Source organism: Chelonia mydas, chromosome 12, assembly GCF_015237465.2.
Source record: "Chelonia mydas isolate rCheMyd1 chromosome 12, rCheMyd1.pri.v2, whole genome shotgun sequence".
Taxonomy (NCBI): domain Eukaryota; kingdom Metazoa; phylum Chordata; order Testudines; family Cheloniidae; genus Chelonia; species Chelonia mydas.
The window spans coordinates 19,314,554-19,336,751 of record NC_051252.2 but is presented as its reverse complement, the minus strand read 5'-3'; the positions used below and the strand labels follow the sequence as shown (position 1 = coordinate 19,336,751).

Genomic DNA, 22,198 nt, shown 5'->3' with positions numbered 1-22,198 from the left:
TCTGCTACAGTGTTGTGGCAAAAAGGGTATCCAAAAGAATAAGGTTTAATCAGATTTTCTAAGAAATTTAATGCAGCCAGAGCCAACATATAGCAGCACCTGCCTTCCCTCAAGTGGGGGACAGATGGCTCTATCCCCTGAAAGAACACTGTTTCAATTTGCATTCCCCCAAGTCTCTCCCCATATCTGGGATATGAATCATCACTTGCCCACGTCCTTATGTTATTTTAGAAAGTGCAGCCAATGCAGTTATGATAAAATAATCTCTTCCATCTGCATGTATTTGTTTCAATGAGGCTAAAACAGTATGGAGAATAGATCTCTAAAATATCCTTTCATTCTATACTGCTAAAACAATTTTAGTACGATTACTTCTATTCATAGACATGCTAACATGTAGACACCTATGTTTAAAATGAAACAATCTTTAACCAGTCTTTCTAAAGTGTCACAGGAGATGCAAAATATGCATTTTATATTAAGCTGTTCAAATAATTATGTAGGTAATATAACTTAATGAATAGCCTTGACGTTTTAACAGAAGGGACAGATAATAGAAGTTTTCCAAGTCTGCTGATTCACATACTGGTTAAAGTGACTGTTTTTGTTAGACATGCACTAGGCATGGTATCTGATCACACTGAAATCCACTCTCCCAAACATAGCACAAACACTACAGGCCACCTCATTGTAAGGATCAGTTTTGACTGTTTGGATCAGTGCTGGCAATATTTAATTGAAAACCATACTTGCCATTTACCCTCTAGGGAAAAAGTGACAGCTCTATTCTTCTGTACTGGGTTTTCACATGGAATTCAGATGCATTCTCAGGCATGCATTTTTGCTTAGAAATGCTGTACAATACAAAGTAATCTACACTTTGTGGTGATCACACTGTTCTGTTTACAATCTTTTCTTGGTGTTTAAATCTGGGGCCAAATTCTCAACGTACCTCCAAAACTTGACTAACTATGTGCGTGAAAAACTGTTTTAGCATGCAAATGAGTACAGGCAAATGTACATTCAAATTCTTTAGGCAGAGAGCAAATGATAGTACCTAATTTTCACATAAACATGCAAATGCATGCAATCACATCATTTTTAGAGGCCTGCTGAAAATTCACCTTTCAGTGACCTCAAAATATGTATCAAAGAAGTGTCACCATAAATTGCAGTTAATTTTAGTGGTCTTAAAAATGTGCTAGATAAAGAAAAGGAGTACTTGTGGCACCTTAGAGACTAACCAATTTATTTGAGCATAAGCTTTCGTGAGCTTCATCGGAGCTATAGCTCACGAAAGCTTATGCTCAAATAAATTGATTAGTCTCTAAGGTGCCACAAGTACTCCTTTTCTTTTTACAAATACAGACTAACATGGCTGCTACTCTGAAACCTAGATAAAGAACTTTACCCTCTATTTAGTAAGTACAAATCCTGGGAATATAGCAACTGTAGGGCAAGCTTCTCCCACATTGGTATACCAATGTGCTTCCCTCTGCATGTGAGACAGTAGGCCACATTCTGTGCCTTTTGTCTCTATAAGTGACATGCTTCTTTCTTCCTGTCCATCTTTTGAAGCTAATACTGAATACCAGTGACAAAATTCCTGGCCCATATTATTTCATGATTTCTAAATAATTTATTCTAATGCCATGTCACTAAGCTATCACAACCAAGGACTGGAGTAGATTAGGACATGTATGAAAGGCCAGCAAGAAAGGAGGGGTTGTGGGTGAGAGGAAAACACAATATAATGCATTAAGCGGTTGGCAGTCTATCCTTTGAGTTAATATTTATTCTGACACGGTGCCAGTGGGATTTTTCAGGGGGAGGAGATGTAAACGTCAGGTTCTGATGGCTGGTATACAATTCTTTTGTACATGTTATTAAAATCTGGTCATCAGCCACATGTATTTCGCAAAATACAGAACCAATTTGGGTAATTATTTCCTTTCCACTGAAAATTTCCACTGCAGTTTAAATTGGATAGGATATTCTCTTCCCTCCATCCTAAACTAATGTGTAGCATTGCTTTATTCTGGACAGAGATGTTGGAAAAAAGATTGCTGTATAAAAGATTATCTCCTAGACACAAACGTGTATTTCCCCTCCCCAACTGAAATGTTTGTGTGGGGGGAAGAGAACAGGCTGTGTGGTGTGTGTACATGCACACACTCAGTCCAAGATTCGCCCCAGCAGTTTGTAGAGTACAGCATGCTGAAAGGCTCTATATACATGGAAATATTACTAGTCTGCAAGTGTGGGAATTTTGAGTGTTTCACCTCTAGATGTCAAGGACAATAGTTAATTTGTGCAAAGTAGATAAATGAGGTGGAAACTAATCAGAAGCAGGTTTGTTTATCTGCTCTCTGTGATATATTACACTGCAATAATAAAACAGTAACTCGGTGTTCTATCTGGCTGAGAATAACTTCTAACATCATTTCTCATTTTTACCCATCAGATTTGAAAACATCTCCCAGTCTTTGAAGTTCAGTGAAATTCAAACCCAGTCATTAAGCCCAAACCAACTGGTAATGTGGGATTTTGACAAGATAATTAAACTTTGAGAGAGTCTGTAATATATTACTTATCTCAACTAATTTGTACATGCGTGTTCTCCCCTGTTTTCTAAATTTAATTGTGGCATTGTAAGGAATACATTGATCATCAGGATTGGAGTTTATGGTACATATGTATTCCCTTTTCTGTAGCTGTGCTGCTCATCTCCGGATGTGCATATATCTTTTTAATGAAACCACCAATTGGTTTTTGTTAGCACATCATCCTACAAACCAGGAAAAACACCTCTGGATTCATTTCCTAGTTTTCAGTACACTAATAATTTCATTCTTTGACTTGTTTGAAAGTGCCATTATTACCCCATACATTCTGGGGGGCTTTTAAAAGGAAGGGTTCTGTCTTGTGTAGGAGTCCAAAGTTTAACAAAATTAGATTGTTGGTAAAACAGAAAAATGTAACTGAGCTTCCTGACAGGGCAGAGATGGCTGTGGAAGATTCTGTAACCGAATTTTTGAATTCACAACTTCAGTTTACCTGGCAGAAGACAAGAACCTCTCCTCTCCTCCTTTTGATCATCACTGATGTGAAAGTGTTTTATGCTTGATTTTGCTGCAACTCAGACTATTAGCTCTGTCTTTGCCCTCCAAAGGACAAAAGTTACAGAACGGTAGCAATGTGTCAGAACACAAAGTGCTTCATTCCCCTCTCCAATTACTATACATTTCTAGCTAGTTTTCCTTAAAGACACCAGTTACAAGCTGTGTGTAAAGCTGTACAGGCTGGAAGGAGTTGAGGAGCTACTATTTCCGACAGCAGCTTTATCAACATAGAATGATAAAATAAATTAAGAAGAGGAACTAAGTCAAAGACTAGATAGGAAACGGGAATAATTAAATGTATGTTGTGAGAATAGCTAAGAACTTGATTTAACAGATTTTAATACACCTTCTATATGGGGTTTTTCCATACATACAATGCAAAGAAAGAAATGGAACTATATTGTACCTTTCTCCACCCTCTCTCTTTTACAAAAATGTTAAAGATGCCAACAACCAAAAAATATTCACATAGACTTTTACTTGAAAGGTTCTCAAAGTGTCTGAATTATTACTATGCAACAATCACGAAACCTACCTTCTATTCATAAAGCTATATTCCCTTTCACAAAGCACTTTATAAATGTTAAATTATACACAGAATAACCACCTCACCTGTCATGGTAAGCAGCTATCTCTGGGGTGGATCACAGCAGCATTTTAACAGTGCAGAGCAGCACTCCTAGTATTCTTTGTACCCTAACCTACAAAATCCTATCAGGCCTAATTCAAGTTGCAGGGATAGTTCTGGTACACCACAAACCATTAAACATAGTTGATATGAGGCGGCAATGTATTCTTCCAAAATCAGAACAGCAAGCAATTTTGGTCAGATTCCAAATTATTTGATTGAGTCTGCAATATCAAATATGTGGGATCTGATGTGTGTGTAAATTTACCCATAGTGGTGATGATTCAAGTGTTTTGCATATGCAAATAGCCAGCCACATACCCAAGTTGAGCACACAACTTTACTTGCTTTTTAAGAATGTGCAAGTGCATGCACATATTAGTGAATTCATGTTCTTGAAAAAACAGACCTGTTACCCATTAAAAGATAATATGCCACATACAGTAACAAAAATTAGGCATTTTAAAGTAGAGACCTACCCATAAAACAGACTGTCCAGGAATAAAAACGGTTTTCCAGCTGGGAAAAAGCATCACCTGTATTGGATTATGTAGCTATTGCAGTGATATTAAGTAGATATTTGTGCACACATCTGAAAATAGCAGCTCTATATTGTAGTTTGTTAGAATGTTTTATTTGCACTGTAGCTTGCCTGCTAACAAAACCCATTTTCACACCTCCCATTTTTGTTTTAACCCTCCCCCCCCCCGCATTCCTTCTTAGCAGAAAGGAAGGATGGACCATGCTTTCCTCCAAGATGTAAGGGTGACTCATGAGGTAGTTTGTGGAACTCTGTTTCCCTTAGATTTTTAGTGGGTGGCTTGCAAGTCCCTCAGAGTGCCCTAATCACTCTCAAACATTCCCAAGAGTCAAGTGGAGAGCACTCTACTCCCATGAAAACTAAAGGTTTAATGAAAAATGCTGGCCGACTAATTAGCAGCGGCACAAGCTGGTGCTATCATAATAAATCTCTTTCCTAAACACAGATGAAACACAAAACTAATTAGTAGCTTCATCAAAGCTGTCAAGGAGCAAAGCTGGTCAAAAAGATTATAAAGGAAAAGCACCAATCTATTTAAGGCTAAAACTATAGTATATTGGGGAGAGGGGAGGGATAAAGCCCCTCAAGGCTACAGACAATGGGAATATATTACTAATATTTTTATTGAGAAGTGAAGATTTACAAAATGTTCCCATTAACACTGCAAAATACACTAACAACAACAAACTCTGTTCCTACTGTGTCCAAATCTTAATTGTTCATGGGAAATAGATTGTAAAGGATACATGGTAAGACACCAAGAACCTTGCGATAGGGTTGTGTTTATAATTAAATGCCAAACTTACAAGCATTTTTTCCTTCCGCCATTTATTATCCATTTTCCTAACTTTGTGTAAGAACAATCCGTGGTCTGACAATGCAATGACATGACATACCTCTCCAAGTTTGGTGTACTGAAAACAAGCCAAGATACCAATCAGATTTCATGTTTTCTGTTTACTGTATCATTCGTGTGGTATTTGCAGTCCTCTTAATTATACTTTCCCACCTCCCAAAAACACAGTTAACAACCCTAGAAATGTTAGATTCCAGTTTCAAATACATTCATCTACATTTTACTCCTTGCTTTTTAAACTTCCTCTTTGAACTGCTTTACTGTATCCTCACTGCAGCAACCTATGTCCAGGTACGGGTAGTTGAAACAAAGAATCCTATGTGCCTATATTTTTCCATAATGAACAGGACATACAGATAAACTGGCATGATCACTTAAAATGTACCTGAAACACAGTATATTGGTCATATTCTTTATATTTTTATTTCCATGAAAAACAAAAATCTGGGGTCAGATTTACAAAACTATTTAGGTGCCTGAAGATACAAATGAGCACCTAGATGCTCTTGAAAATAGCACTAATTCCCACTGAAGTCTAGGTGCTTTTGAAAACCTTCTTGGCACCTATCTGCACCTTTAGGAGTCTAAACACCTTTGTAAATCTGGTCCCCAGGTTAGATTCTGTCACAAGTTATGAACATGTAACTGTGCTTTGTGAGGAATATGTAGTGCTGAGTAAATATGCCAAAAATGTGTGTGTACATTCAAATAAAAACCTCAGATTCACTGCTGTGTTATTTGTGACCCTTTTTGATTTCAGTGAGTATCTGCATGATTGATTTGTTTATTTGAGAGGATGTTCATGACAGTAATAATCTCATGAATGCTCAGGTAAATACGGTTCATATTTTGTTTGTACACATGCCATCTGGAAATCTCTAATTTCCCTAGTTTATAAAAGCTACAGTAACAAATTCTAAGAGCATAAATGTGAGTCATATGATTCAGGTGAATGATCACACACCATAAAATAATGAATAGTGAATAGCAAAGTCAATAGTTTAGCAACAGCTGAAAGACTGAAATAAGTCTGTGTAAAAAGTATCCAGACTTTCATTATGGCCACTATGACAAAAACCAAAAAAACTGTACTGTCCACACACTCCTTGCACATTTAAAATGTCAGAAATAATACTTCCCCTACTCGCAGCATCATGTATCAGCGGTATTTTAAAGCTCCCAATAATCTATAATACTACAAATTAGATAATACCAGGTTTGTGAGAAACGGAGATAAATGTGAGAATAAGGGGGAGGTTTACAAAAAACAGGTGCCCAATTCCCACTGACAGTGAGGTGAGTTGGGTGCCAACCTATCGTGCTGGACTTTGGGGGGAAAAAGAAAAAAAAATCTTCCCCTGAAGCAACAAATAAGCTTTGCCAGTTTTATAAGGGTTAAGTAGCCCAGTATGAGTGGCCATGGTATAGTGTGTGAAAAATAAACTCCCTTCAGGAAAAAAAACGTTGAGATATTTATCTATAAAAACCCGCAATTCATCTTCAAACGTGGCACCTTGCAACCTTTTTGAATAAATACTCTGGATTAAGAACTAAAACATTTCACAAGCCTTATCAAACCTGTAAAATGAAAAATCAATATGTACTGTATCTTGCACAGCAAAATTGCTGAAGACATTACAGTGTGCAATTTGCTTCCTATAGATTGCTTTGGAAATCATTTGTGTATAATTTTCAAATTACGGCTTTCTGACCATTTAAAATTATTCTTCTCTGTACAAAAAAAGAATAGGTAGAATTTCTCTCAGCTAAAGTTCTAAGTGAGTCAGTTGCCCAGCATAACATTCAGTGACCTGCTTACTCAAAGCTAGAACTCAGGGAGCTCCCAGTAATGACAGGAGGCAGCACAGATTGTGTAGTCTGGAAGCTAGGGGTTTCGGAACAATTACACAGTATGTGTGTCCAGCAACTTAAATGAACTGTCCCCATTTATAACCACTGCAATTGAGTCACATTTGTTCTCTTCCATGAACACTGCAGTACCAAACCCTCCCCCCCCCCCCTTAGCTTAACTGGTCCTCACAAATAGCGTTCAAACAAGATGCATCTTTGTATTTTTCGTTTCCCCTTGGTAAAACATTAAACCTAAGCTCTTAGGTAGAAGCAAAATATATCCAGTGAAATAATGGGTCTGAAGATTTCCTATATGTTTGAGGCTGTGAATGGTGAACCAGCTAGTGATTAATCCACTGATCCTGAATGAACCTACTGCAGAAATTCATTCTGCTGCTAAAAAGGAAGGATAAGAAATATGACAACTGACAAATGGAGATTATGATGGCAGTCAAAAGTTCAGGGATATATTAACTTTGTAGAAGTAACTCGTAGAACAATGGACTCTCCTTGATTTTATAGTTATATCTTTTGGACTGTCATTCAAAGTAATTCTGTACCACAGGCAGATTCGGTAACTACAGATGAACTGGACAGGATTGCCTTCATTTAGCATGAACAGAGCCAGCCCTTGGATTTGTGTGGCCTTATGCAGAGTAAGTAGCTCCCTTCACACCTGACTCCAGCTCCATATGCCCATGCTTTGACACTCCACTGAATACCCGATGCCTTCGTACAAAGTCTCTGAGATTAGAATTACCCTTCCACATGCACACTTGTTTGTGAGGCCTGACAACCCGTCAGCATAGTCTAGGAAGCAAAGTGTCAGAACCAAAGGATACTTTTCTAGGCGAGAAGGAGATCAAGGTAGCTAAGGAATTCAATTTCTGCTACACTCCACTGGTGCCAGCCAAACAGGACTGTGGACAGGGAAGCAAGGTTTGTGCTCTGTTTGGTGGGTTGATCATGTGCATGCAATGTGGGACAGCATAGAAGGCTCTAAGCACATAGGTAGTTCAGGCCTACAGCCACTAGTGACTATAACTATTATATAATGCTTCTGAAAATTGTGAGTGACTGGGGATCTGAAGCCCACAGCTATTTCTCAACCTCCGTTGAAGTTCATCTCTCAGAAGTAATATCTTAAAACAAACAATATCCAGAAACCAGACTGGATATTCTAGTGTTTGTACAGTTGTACAAGTATAATCTTCTTGAAGTACCTCTGGGAAGATCAAGAGATAGTGGCCCAAAAAACTGAAGTGAGGCATTTTATTTTCGATGAGTAGCTCCACTATGGTTAAGGTTACAGTAGAGATACCTGGTGTCTCTCACTTCTATGCATTGATTGTATAAGCTTAGAAGTTGTGCACATTGGGTGGTGGAAAAAGCAAATATAGATTACCTCATTACAAGAATTATGCTTGCCATAGCTAAAAGAAGACTGAGAACTTGACAACGACTTAACTATGAACCAAATGCAGTCTACAGTCACTATTTGCAAAACATTAATACATCTCTTTGCCCAGTACATGACATCAATCCTACTCCACAGGATAAAAAGTTCAAAGTGCATTGTCATCTTCAGTAAAAACCCCAGGGACCAGATTAAAACAATAGCATCATGAAGCAACATATATAACCAGCAGGAACACTTGTGACTAATTTGTTTTTATTGATTTCATAAAGAAACAGACAATGAAAAGTACAAAAACGTAAACTACTTACAGCTTGTATTTCTTTCCAAATTCCACATACCTCACAGGATCAGAAATAGAATTATCCCATTGTGCAATTTTACAGCTAGTCAAAGCTGCAAGATCAAACCATACAAAAACCAACAACACTACATAAAGGTAACATGTTTGAGGTGGGGGGGGGGAGTAACAATAAGATAGGAGAAGACATACAAGGAGAAGGAAGGAGGGGAATGGAAGAAGTGAGGTTCTGCCATTCTTTGAGCCCTCAATTTTTTTTTTATAATCAAAATGAATCTAGAAATTCATATATTTGCTCTCTAAGGTGATAAACCATTCTCTCTCAAAACACATCTTGATAGGATACTCTGCATTTGTACGGTGAATTCACCTACAGAGCTAAGCAAAATCATGAGTGGGTTTGGGTTTATAAACCCAAACCTGAAACCAGGAGTGGTTCAGGTAAGTGATTCCAGTATTGTCTTTTCTCTCAAAATAAACAAACCTTCAATAAGAGGTTGCTTTTCTCTCTTACTACAGTGAAAGGCACTATAAGGTATCTAAAGCACTAAACAGGTAAATAAAGATGCCAATATGCTGGCCATTATTTGAGCCATTGGGTATAACTATATTGAAAAATGCATTAGTAACATACACTGGGATGGTTGGTGAAGGAAGGGAGATTTTAATTCCTTACATCAATAAATAAAAATTTACTAAAAGCCTTCGAATATCAGTTAACAGACCACCAGAAGCCAACCCCATAAGCGAGCAGTAATGTTGCAAGAAAACACAAACGGATTCCAATTGGTACTATTTCAAGCTCAGCTGCTCTTCCTTCTTCAATCCTCAGTATTTCAATTAAGTCTTAAAAATATAAATACATGTCTCTAGTTACAGAGCTATTAATCCACACTTCAATGACAAACATACAGGTTGGATTCATGTTAATTAAAATACTCTACTTCACTGTTTGCTTATAATAGATGCAATATTGTGCACACATTTCTTGTATAGTTCAGCTCTTGCCAAAGATTTACCGTAAGTCCTGAGAGAGCATGTACTATTCCGAGAATGCCTCAGCTACACTCGCTATGTTTTAGACACTAACAGCGGTCAGGCATAATTAAACCATCGTTATCAATGACTGAATATTATCTTCTCTCCAGGGGGTTAGTCCAGGTCTATTCTGCAGTATGAATATGAAATTAGTTATGGCCATAATCTAATCCTAAAAAAAAAATATAGGAGGAGTGAAAATTGCTAGTCTGGCTCACTTTGGTTTACTGTGATTCTGTGCTTGTGGCAAATGCCGCATTGCTCAGGACCAACCACTGAAGAAATTTAAGCTGCCCAGGAATCTTCATGCCTTTTCAATCTCCTCTTTTCCACTCATTTAACTCAGAGCATTTCTGAAAAAACACAAAGGGTCAAATAAGATGGAAAGGGAGAGGCATATAAAGGAGAGAAGAGGGAGCAGAAAAGTGAAGAGAAGACATTGGCAGGGGCAACATGAGTGAGAGAAAGTGGTAAGAAAGAAAGAAAAGCAATGAGAGATGGGGAAAAGAAGGAATTTAACAAGCAAAAGTGTCCCTTGAAATAAAAACCAAGTACTTCTGAGGTTTATTTTTAAAATAACTAAGTCTCGCTATAGGATTTCCAGCTACATACTTCCATTTGACAGTTTATGTACAAATAGTGGATGTGCACAGTGAAGTGGTTAACTGACCATATATGTATGCACAAATTCCTGATGTGGCATTGGGTAAACACATGGTATATTTGCATATATAAAAAACATAAGTAAATATAGGTAGGCATTTTCACATGGCAATCTTCAAAAACTCTGGCTTTTTATACTTGTTTGTATTTGTCTAGGGGAGACCACTCCTGCAGGTTCTCTGGAATGATGCTGCTAATAAGAGACTCATCAGGCATATTATTGTGCAGAAATGGCACAGAATCTATAAAAATCTTTGTTAAACCCTCTTGTTCTTACAGCAGAAATGGGCACTTGAGTGCTGCAGAATTCCAGGGGCCTTGGCCATAATCATCGAGGGCAGGCCATTTTCAGATCAGCAATATAGATAAACCCCTGCTACATCACTTATTTAAAAAGCCACTAGCACACCACTACTGCTATTAAGACATTGATAGGCCATTTCTGTAGAAAGTGTATTAGCATTATATTGGCCTTGTACCAATCTGCCTCAGTTCTATTAGACTTCACTTCTGTCTTTTCAAGGCAAGCCAGCTCCCATTGCCATCCTAAGTGCTAGATGGAAGGTCATATGGTTCATTGCTACTACAGTAAACAGGAATTATATTTCAGAAATGGACTTTTCATTTTTATTATTCTCTTGGATGCAGGCAGTGTTAATTTAGATTGTGTATTTGCATAATACATAGACTCAGAATTTAAGGCCAGAAGGGACTATCATGATCATCTAGTCTGACCAACTGCATATTGCAGGCCACAGAATCTCACCCACCCACTCCTGGAATAGCCCCATAACCTCTGGTTGAGTTACTGATGCCCTCAAATCTTAATTATAAGATTTTGAGTTACATAGAATCCACCACATATTTATTCTAGTTCAAAACAGCAAGTGACTGATGTACCACTGCAGAGGAAGGTGAAAAATCCCCAGGGTCTCTGCCTATCTAACATGGGGGAAAATTCTCTCTCAGCCCCAAGTATGACAATCAGTTAGACCCTAAGCACGTCAACAGAACCACTAGCCAGACAATTCCCTGTAGTAACTCAAAGCCCTCGCTATCTAATGCCCCTTCCCCAGCAGTTAGAAATATTGGCTAATAGTAGACATGGATGTACCATATGGCATTGTAGGCAGCCTCCTCATACTATCCCCTCCAAAGCCAGAAATTTTGAATTCAGGTTATCTTGCATCCTAGAATAGGTGCTATTGAATGCAAAATTTGTTTTTCAGAGACTATTATACTTCTTGTTCTTACAGGTACAATAAAATCATTTTTGCACTGGGTCCATGGAAATCCTTGTCCTTTTTATTTATTTAGAAAAAGGAATTTTGTGCAAAGTCAAATTTCCTGGCTTAAACCAGACATACACCAGCAGCACAAAGCTCATTCTATGGAATTAAGTTCACTATTGCAAGAAAATTTCAGAAAGCACATCATGAATTGATTGTAAAAATACTGGCAAACAGCATGGGAATGATTGTTATAGGCTTGAGCAGGAGATTAAATGACTTATTTCAATTTCTTTAAAAAAAGAAAACTATAGCGCTTTTATGGGAATGGGCAGAGTATTTGAAAAACCTGTGCTGGGTTGTCAGTGGAGTCTTGACTGTACAGTAGGTTACAAAGCAGGTTTTCAATATGTAAACCAAGATCTCAGGATAGAGAAAGTGAAAAACAGTCAATGTGAAAACTGGGGTGACACACAGTTCATACAGGAAAAGAGACAGTCTGAAAGTTAGCATAATAGAGAGCTAATTTTTTTTTTATTATGTAAGGAACACTTCCCAGCCCTGCCATTGTTACAGACAAAAAAAATCCTCCACTTGTACCTAGCTGAATGTCATCACAGCAGATTCAGAACAAAGATGAAAATTCTTTTGCATGTCCAGCTTACAGGCATATGTCACAGAACCTCTTCACGTCAAATCTTGTAGTCCACTGGGAAACGTAGAAGATTTCCAACTATCTCATTCAGTTCAATAAAGCTCTTCAAGAAGCCAACAAACCTGTCACTTTACAATCTGAAATGCACAAGCATGTCTGAAGGAAAGTCATTAATAGCATAAAATGTTTGTCATAATAGGCTGATAAATGAGCTTTCATGCATACTACTCAGGATTCACTGCATTTCAGTATGCCTTTTTTAATTACTGAATGTAAATGAATTGACCTTGGGCATGACTTGAATGCTGGCTCAAGATTCCTCAGAGAAAGACTTAGTTAATACAGCAATGTCAGTTGGGTAAATTTACAATCACTTGGGTTCTGTAATAAAAATGCTTTTACTGTCCACCTAGGTTTAATTTGTTTAGCAATGTTTTTGGCTAATAGATGTTACCTTTTTTCTGTGTTCTCCTTATATTCTGCATATGCACACTATAGATACTGCACTCATCATACACATGCAAATTAACACACCTTGTCCACTAACAGATACTGAAAAATAAAGAGAGCAATGGTCTGCAATTGTCTAAGCAGAGGCTCAAAAAGGTAACTGATTCATAGTGTAACAATTGTCATTTCACTTTGCATAAACAAAAGGTTTACTGTAGCAAAGGTTTTTAACTGCATGGTATTTCATTATGTTTAATCTTCCTGTCTACAGGACACATTATGGAAAAAAACCAAAACAAAAACAAAAAACACAAACCCTTAGTCTTGTGTGTGTTGTAAGAATACCCAAATCAACATGAGAACAACCACAAATATACTTTATTCCTCCCCAGATCTCCTTTGCTGCAGATCTTCAGCTTTATGGCCTTGATCAGGAAGGCACTTGAGTACATGCCTAACTTCAAGCAGACGAACAGCCCCACTAAGTGAATAAAGTTATAATGAATGTGTTTTCATTATGTTCTCTCACACACTGTATTTTAAAGATCCAGTCCCATAATTGTGCAACCAAATCTCCTATTGACTTCAGGGGAAATACATGCATGTCAAGTCTGCCAGATCTTGAACAGAATGAGGGGCCAGATTTGAATTAAGTTTTCTGAAAATTCCAGGCATCCATGATAGATTGGGATGTATAAGACCTTCCACTGAGGTTGAGCAGAGTCAGGAAGTGTCCTTTTGAGAGCACAGCAAATGGATTTCATGGTTTCCATGTTCAATTTTGACTTTAAGTCTAAGAAGTCCAAGATTCCAAACAGATCTCTAGGGAAGTAATATGACTGAATAGGTTTCCAGACCCCAATCCTGCTTCAGGAATGATTCTATTCCTCCAGTAGCTAAAAGATGTTAAGTTGCTACCACCATCTGAGAGTTAGGTTGGATTGAGGAATGGAGAAGGGAAAAAAAATACTGCAAGAGGCTTTACTGAATTCTGTGGCATAGCCTTTTACTATTGCAGTTACCCATCTGTTAGAGATCAAAGATATGTGCTGGGATCAAAAATTGAGCCCCAAACAGGGAGAAATATTCAAACCCTAATGTGTACATTTAAGAAAATATATTAAAGTTAGAAAAACAAACTAAAAATATTACAGCTGCTTTGTTGACAAGAGAAGAATTTTAAATTAAAAACTGCTAGGAAATCAGCTAATGTGATAAATTTCAGATGTGTCACTTTACGTTCTATAACTGACCTATTTCAAGTGTTCTTGAAATACCCACTTCTAATATGTTTCTGTGGTGCACATCTGGTTTTGGAACAAGGCCATATATTTTATGAAGTAATTTTCTGATCTTCTGCATTCATTACAGCCACAGTTCTGACAGTTTGTACCTGACCTTGATTATCATTTGATATTGATACATGACTAATGGAATCTTCTGTATGAAGCTGCCACCACAATCCTGGATAATGTTGCTTAATTCTACAATAAGATTCTTGCAGTGAAAACACTTGTAATCTGTATCTCTCTTGAAATTTTAATCTCACAGGAAAAAATAGAATGGGAGAAGGAGACACAAAGGGAGAGCCATCTGGCAAACAAATGAAAAAAAAGAGACTAGTCAATTGTCACAACAAAACGAATATGAAGCCTGCATAATGAAGTCAACCTTGCTGGTATTAAAAGTGTGGGTTGCCATTTCAAACTACTACTGCATCCAGTTAAAAGTCTTCTGTCAAAATCTTATTCAGTCAGTTCAGTCACATATTATATATACACACACACAGCTTTAATAGAAATAGCCTAAACACTTAGGTGAGTGCTGTGTGCATGATTTCCCTCCCATTGACAGCAAAGGGCTACATGCATGTAACATCTCAGGTTCACTGAGCCACCACCAAATCAAGACACAACAGCTTAGACTAATTCAGTGTTTAGCTTTTCATGGTCTCCAAGGAGAAACTTACGTTTATTACAGTAAAATCCTTCTACACCTTCATATTATTGTGCAAGCCCTGGGACCAATTCTGACTGCTGAATACTGGTATGCGTCCTTGTTAATTTTATTCTGTTGGAGTTACTCTACATTTACTGAGATCAGATTGTGGTCCACTATTTGTAATATTTTATTATTATTATTGGGAATTGGAGCATGATTGCATTAGGTACCCCTCCCACCCCTCCAGCCAAAAACTACAGTCCCTGCTCCAAGAATTCACAATCTAACCCCCTAAATTTATAACACAGTTCCTACATAACCGATAGCTGCATGCACCTTAGCAGGAAGATATTTTATGGACTTTAATACATCAGCCCTTTCAAAATTCCTGTCAGTCAACTATTGTTTATATACATTACATACCAAAAACATATCAATAATTCTTGTGTGCTAAAAATAATTTCATAAAAACAACAAGGTTAATAGAAACACATACTATGAAAATAAAACTATTAGCAGCTCTTCAGCTAGCTAGTGCTGCTACATATTTTAATAATATAGCATACAATACCTACAACAAGCCTAAAGAAAGTGGCTGGAAGAAATGAGAGTTTGAAGGCCAAACCAACAATTAGTTTCCAGCTGTATCACAATTATGAAACGTCTGGCAACATAGCTTTGGCTGACCTAGGATTTGTTTTTTTGAAGCCAAACTTTGTATAGCTACATGAAGATGCGCTGTAAAAGTCTCGCATAGGCAACCATAATTCTATCATTTTGTAATTTTTGGGTTCTTGACTTTGTTTAATTGTCTTAACTTAGTTTTGTGAGATTATACACACTCGCGTGTGTGTACTATACACATACTGTACATGTATATTTTACAACTATTTTAAGAAATTGAGAGTTTCTAGTGTTAAAATATACTTAGATCAGGAAAAGCAAAAAGTTAGCAAGGAGTTGGCTTGGTAATTGTAATGAAGACTGCATATGAAAAAGCTATAAACACTACATAGGGCCTTTAAAAAATTAGCAAGTTGCCCAATAAGTCTACTTCCAAGAGCTTTACTTTTGTAAATCAAATAATTTATTACTAGCCTTCATTTCAAATGGTATTTTTCTGGATATTAGGTTTGGAAAGCAGCTGAAATATAGTAGTCATTGGTAAAGAGCTTGGCAGAAAGTCAAAAACTTTTCTAACCTTTCTTGCATGCATTGAACAAGAATGATGTCAATCCATGAGACATGCCTATTTCTATGAACGTGCACAACTTGCTTGTTTTTCAAAGCTATTTTACTTACGTTATGGATTATTTATCTTAAAAGCAGCCTCAATTCTTGTAAACAAGAAAAAAATTGTAAAATTATCCTCACTCCCACCAACCATATTATAAGATTTATCTATGAAAGCTAAATGGTTTCGAGGTACATTTTATAATGTAAACAATACAATGCTAATTATTAATTGGTTGCCGTAGAAATGTTAATTAAATGTGCCAAGATCAAATGTATCGCCAAAAGGCATACTGTACTAATCCCAAATCCATTAAGGTTTAAATTCATTTCATTCACTCTGAAAAAGCATAAAGGAAGAGGTTATGGACCACAATGAAAATCATCAAGTTAACATTCTGCAGACTTTACTCTACACCCTAGCATTTTGAGACACAGTATTACCATTATCAAGCAACAGATAATAAATCGGGGTAAAATATACTTTTTACACTGAAAGTGCCCTTTGTTCATATACAAATCTTAAATCTTGGTATTGTTATATTAAAATAGAAATGAAAATTTTATCACAAAATTGTTGTATCTATACAAGTTGAACATAATAATATCTGAAGCATTGCTCACGTCATATGAGCAGCAGAACACAGGGCATATTGCCAGTACATTCACAAATACACACTCAAATCATTCCTGCCTTATACACAACTTCAACAGAAAAGACAAAACAGACAACGGGTAGGAGAAAGGAAGTGTCATTCCCATTTGAACGATGGTTAACGGATAGTGGGGGACACAGAAATTAAGGGTCAGATTTTCAAATGTATTTAGGAGCATATAGATTTTCAAATGTATTTAGGAGCCGATAAGCACCCAGTGGGGTTTTCTAGTGAAGTTAGAACTAGTTGAACATTTTCCAAAAGAACAGTTTTCCATTGGAAAATGCTGATTCGAAGTTGAAATGGTCCATGGGAAATTCTATCCAAATTCTGACAAACTCCAAGCACATTTCACTCTGTACTAGTTAGAGTAGTAGCTATTTTTAATAACCTTGTGTTCTCCTAAATAAATGGATTCCAGGTTATTAAAAATAGCATCTCTTCTAATTAGTATAGTGCTTTTTTTTGTTGTTCAAAATGTCAGTTTCATAACAGGAGAATCTTTGCACAAAATGAAATAAGATGGTTTACTCAGCATTTATTAGAGTAGCAGCCATTTTACATAATTTTTTTAAAAAGTGAAATTTAAATACAAAAATTTACACTTTATTTTATAAAGTAAAATATTTTAAAGGAAAAATACATTTTAAAGTAGAAATGTTGAACTATTTTGAATTTAAAAAAACTGAAAATGTTTAGTTTTGAGATTTAGCTCTTCTATTCAAGCCTAAGTTAATTGTATCCAATTTGCAAATTAATTCCAATTCAGCAGTCTCTCCTTGAAGTCTGTTTTCGAAGTTTTTTTGTTGGAGGACAGTCACTTTGAGATCAGAAATCGAGTGACCAGAGAGATTGAAGTGTTCTCCGACTGGCTTTTGAATGTTATAATTTTGACATCTCATTTGTGTCCATTTATTCTTTTATGTAGAGACTGTCCAGTTTGACCAATGTACATGGCAGAGGGGCATTGCTGGCACATGATGGCATATATCACATTGGTAGATGTGCAGGTGAACGAGCCTCTGATAGTGTGGCTGATGTGATTAGGCCCTATGATGGGCACAGCTGGCAACGGGCTTTGTTGCAAGGATAGGTTCCTGGGTTAGTGGTTCTGTTGTGTGGTGTGTGGTTGCTGGTGAGTATTTGCTTCAGGTTGGGGGGCTGTCTGTAGGCAAGGACTGGCCTGTCTCCCAGGATTTGTGAGAGTGATGGGTCGTCCTTCAGGATAGGTTGTAGATCCTTGATAATGCATTGGAGAGGTTTTAGTTGGGGGCTGAAGGTGACGGCTAGTGGCATTCTGTTATTTTCTTTGTTGGACCTGTCCTGTAGTAGGTGACTTCTGGGTACTCTTCTGGCTCTGTCAATCTGTTTCTTCACTTCAGCAGGTAGGTATTGTAGTTGTAAGAATGCTTGATAGAGATATTGTAGGTGTTTGCCTCTGTCCAAGGGGTTGGAGCAAATGCGGTTGTATCGTAGAACTTGGCTGTAGATAATGGAGCATTTGGTGTGGTCTGGGTGAAAGCTGGAGGCATGTAGGTAGGAATAGCGGTCAGTAGGTTTCCGGTATAGGGTGGTGGTTATGTGACCATCGCTTATTAGCGATTATTTAGTGTTCAGGAAGTGGATCTCTTGTGTGGACTGGTCCAGGCTGAGGTTGATGGTGGGATGGAAATTGTTGAAATCATGGTGGAATTCCTCAAGGGCTTCTTTTCCATGGGTCCAGATGATGAAGATGTCATCAATGTAGCGCAAGTAGAGTAGCGGCATTAGGGGACGAGAGCTGAGGAAGCGTTGTTCTAAGTCAGCCATAAAAATGTTGGTATACTGTGGGGCCATGCAGGTACCCATAGCAGTGCTGCTGATTTGAAGGTATACATTGTCCCCAAATGTGAAATAGTTATGGGTGAGGACAAAGTCGCTACTCTGAAACCCGAGATATATAATATACATTGCAAGAGCAAGATTAAGATATTGTAATCTAGCACGATAGCTTAAGTTTCAGACTAAGCATAATAAATATTTAAAATATGCATAACCACATAAAAAGCCCTATATTGAAGCTGGACTGTACAGCTTGCACTCTGTTCCCTTTTACCATGAATATTCAAAATGCATTCTTACAGTAAGCCTTCCTAAGCACTTGGAGGCTGCTTTACCATCAGCCTGAGGGGACCATATTTGCTAAGGCAAAAGTATAATTCACTTACTTCTCAAGTATGTGTCTCCTTTATCAAATAAAAGTTCACATTAAATAAGACATTGTAACTCTACTCCTTTTAGTATTCTTGAGAGACTCCCTGGGTTCAGCTGTTTAATAGAAAGACTTTAGGAAGAAGATTTCTGTTGGAATTTGACAAGTCTGAAGCACACTGCAGAAGGAGTCAAATTGTATCTATGATTTTCTACACTAATATGTCTGTGGTGCAATCTCTAATTTCCAAACACTCGCTCTCATTATGTAGTAGAAATAAAACAATTATTGGCTGATTAGCTTGTGTTTACGTTTTTACTTTATTGCAAAGAGTTACGATTTTACTACCACTCCAACTGCATAGTAATTCTACCTTATCCAGACACCTATCAGTCTAGAGAACCTTAAACTGCAGGAAGTTAAAACCAATCATAGTGGCTGAACACGCAGCCTCTTTAGACAGAGCACTCAACTCAAGCAGTTTACAGACCTAGAGAAAGGATGCAATTTTCATAACTGTAGTACTGAAAACTCCCTTCAGTTTCCCAAACATTTAAAAACAAGCACTGATGTTACCTGGCTGGTGGGCACCCAAATTTCCCCTGTGAAGAGCTGGACTCAAGCAACCATTAGCACTTTAAAAAACAACTGTATTAAAACTAAGTCATATATATAATAATTTAAAACACGTTTTTGCATGCCAGTCATGGGCAAACTTTCTATTGACAATTCCTATTCCACTGAAAATTAAATAGATGAAGATGAAATTTCAAAGTTTCTGGCAGAATGAGAAAGAATCATTCATTTTAACCTTTCTGAAATGTTACAGAGTCTTCTCAAACCTCCCAGAGCTCCAGCAACCTGAGGGCTTGTCTACATTACCTGCCGGATCGACAGGCAGCGATTGATCCAGTGGGGGTTGATTTATCGCAGCTAATCTATATGTGATAAATCGACTGCCGTGCACTCTCCCATTGACTCCAGTACTCCACCAGGGCAAGAGACGCAGGCGGAGTTGACGGGAGAGCGTCAGCGGTCGACTTTCTGCAGTGAAGACACCACTGTTAGAAGATCTAAGTATGTCGACTACATTATTCATGTAGCTAAAGTTGCTTAACTTAGATCAATTCCCCTTCCGCGAGTGTAGACCAGGCCTGAGAAGAAGCCAGGCAGACTGCTGCAGAGATGGGGTCCCAGGCTGCCAAGTAGCTGCAAACCTGGAAACCTAGGCTGATCACAGTCTTAGCAGGCAAGCTGGTAGGAAGCCAGGCATGTTTCCATCAGAACTCTGTCTGGTACATAGAACTAGTAAAAATGTTTGGTTCCCCCCCCCCCCCCCGTCAACAAATGGTTTGTTTCAAAAGTGAAAAGTGTTTTGGAAGTTTCAAAAATTTTCCAGTTTTTCAATTAAATATCCCCCCTACCTGACAGTTTCAGAGTTCCTGTGTTCCTAACCCCCATTTCTTTCATTTAACCCCCCCTTTTTGGGGGGGAAAAAGAAAGGGGATAGTTAAGGAAAAAAGGGGGTGGCAAAAGAAGAAAACTTGGGGATGGGGAAGGAAGTCCATTTAAAATTTATTTTAAAAAAAGCTAAACATTTTCAATAAAATTTAATGAAAAACCAACATGTTTATTTTTAACTAAGTGAAAATTTAAAAAAAAAAAAAAAACACACATGAAAATTAATATTTTCTGGCCAGCTCCACAGTTCTGGTTACCCTGTTAGGAGAAAAGTAGTCAATCTTTTGTAACATGTGACTTTAAAACAAAAGTGCAGCAGTTCATTTTGTTTTAAAGTTAACAAGAAAACGATTACATTTCTTTATTTTACAGGGGATAGCACAAAGGCACTGAATAGGATAGAAAGCCCTCAAGATTCAAGAAGTCAATACTAGAATATGAGCTTTACAAAAGGACAGCAAAGCAATATTTGCAGCTTGTCTGTTATATTAGAAAGCCCTGTTAGACAAGTCCGTTACAACAACATGGCTCAAATCTGCAATTTCATTTTGAATTCTTCCACAGCAAAACATGTTTGTAATCAGAAGACTGTTAGGCAGGACACTTGAGAACATGAGGATGGCAGGGACAATTTTCAGCACACTTTGAGGATACAGGAAGAGAAGCAAAATAGTCTAGTAATAAGAATTTGCAACAGTAAGAAATGAAATGTTGCATAGCATCTACATAGCCTGAGACCAGAGGAGTGGGGCGCAGAAGAGATCTAAAGAAAGCCACACCTCATTTATGCATGAACAATAAATTGCACTTAAGTACCAGCGAGGCACACAAAAATCTTGTTGTACACTATCATACATACACAAGTGTCAGAATTCACAACTTCCCACCTCCCCAATTTCCAAGTGTGAACTGACTGCAAATGGATTTTACATGTGTAAGTATCTTTCATATCCACAAATAATGCGTAAAAATTCCACATGCAAAAAGGTGCCAGCACATGGCAAGTGGAGATTGGATTGAAAGCTCTGTGAAAGTCTAACCCCAAATGTAGTAAACAAAGTTTACACTGACACTAGTTTCTTATATGAGGAAACTTGTGAGAGACAGGTCACAGGAAAAAGCAACTGCACTTAAAAAAAAAAAAGTGAGATTTATTAGCAGTGACCATTGGAACTCTATATTCTGGCTGCTTAATAAAATGTGACCGTTCAGAAAGCTCTCCTGACTTACATGTATGTTCACTCGCACACTAAGTGAGCTAATAAATGAAGACTATTTAAGTGCTAAACCATCTTAACGGTATCAGGGTAGACCATAATGACCACAAAGACATCCTGTGTAATATTGCTAGAAGCTATGGGATACCAAACAAACTAAGCTTCATAATCAGGAGTAACATGATGCACAGCAAGAACAGATACAGGCCTGTGTGAATGGTTCAATATCGTGACTGGAGTTAGACAAGGGTGTTTTGTTTTTTTTTAAATCACTAATCTCTTTGCATTAACAATATAGACTGGGTGATGAAGTAGGCAACAAAAGATCATGGATGGATAAAATGGATTAGTGGAGATGAGTGGCATGATCTTGACTGAAGACATTGCTTTACTAAGCAGGATGTGAAACAGAATGATTGCGTTATGTTCTTATAATTGCCCTTACAAGGTAGAAACAGCAAGAATTGTATTGAAAGTCAATTCAGAGAAAACCAAGATTATGAAGGTAGGAAACTGGACTACATGGATGGAAAAAAATATCAAACAGATAGAAGAGATCTGCTATCTTGGGGTAGAGATCACATTTGAAGGTGGCTGCCATCAAGATATTCATATGAGATTAGGAAAATCAAATACGACTTTTGGTAGGATGAACAACATCCTGTCAACCAGAGGTCTCCATACCACACTCACAAACCATGAAATTGTACCGAGCACACTACTGTATGGAGCAGAGACTTGGTCAATG

General features: G+C 37.5%; 1 long non-coding RNA gene across 2 annotated transcripts in view; it reads right to left on the bottom strand.

Annotated features, from left to right (window-relative positions):
• The window catches only part of LOC122462560, a 110,626-nt gene that overhangs the window by 43,735 nt on the left and 44,693 nt on the right, over positions 1–22,198 (bottom strand). The window lies entirely within an intron of this gene.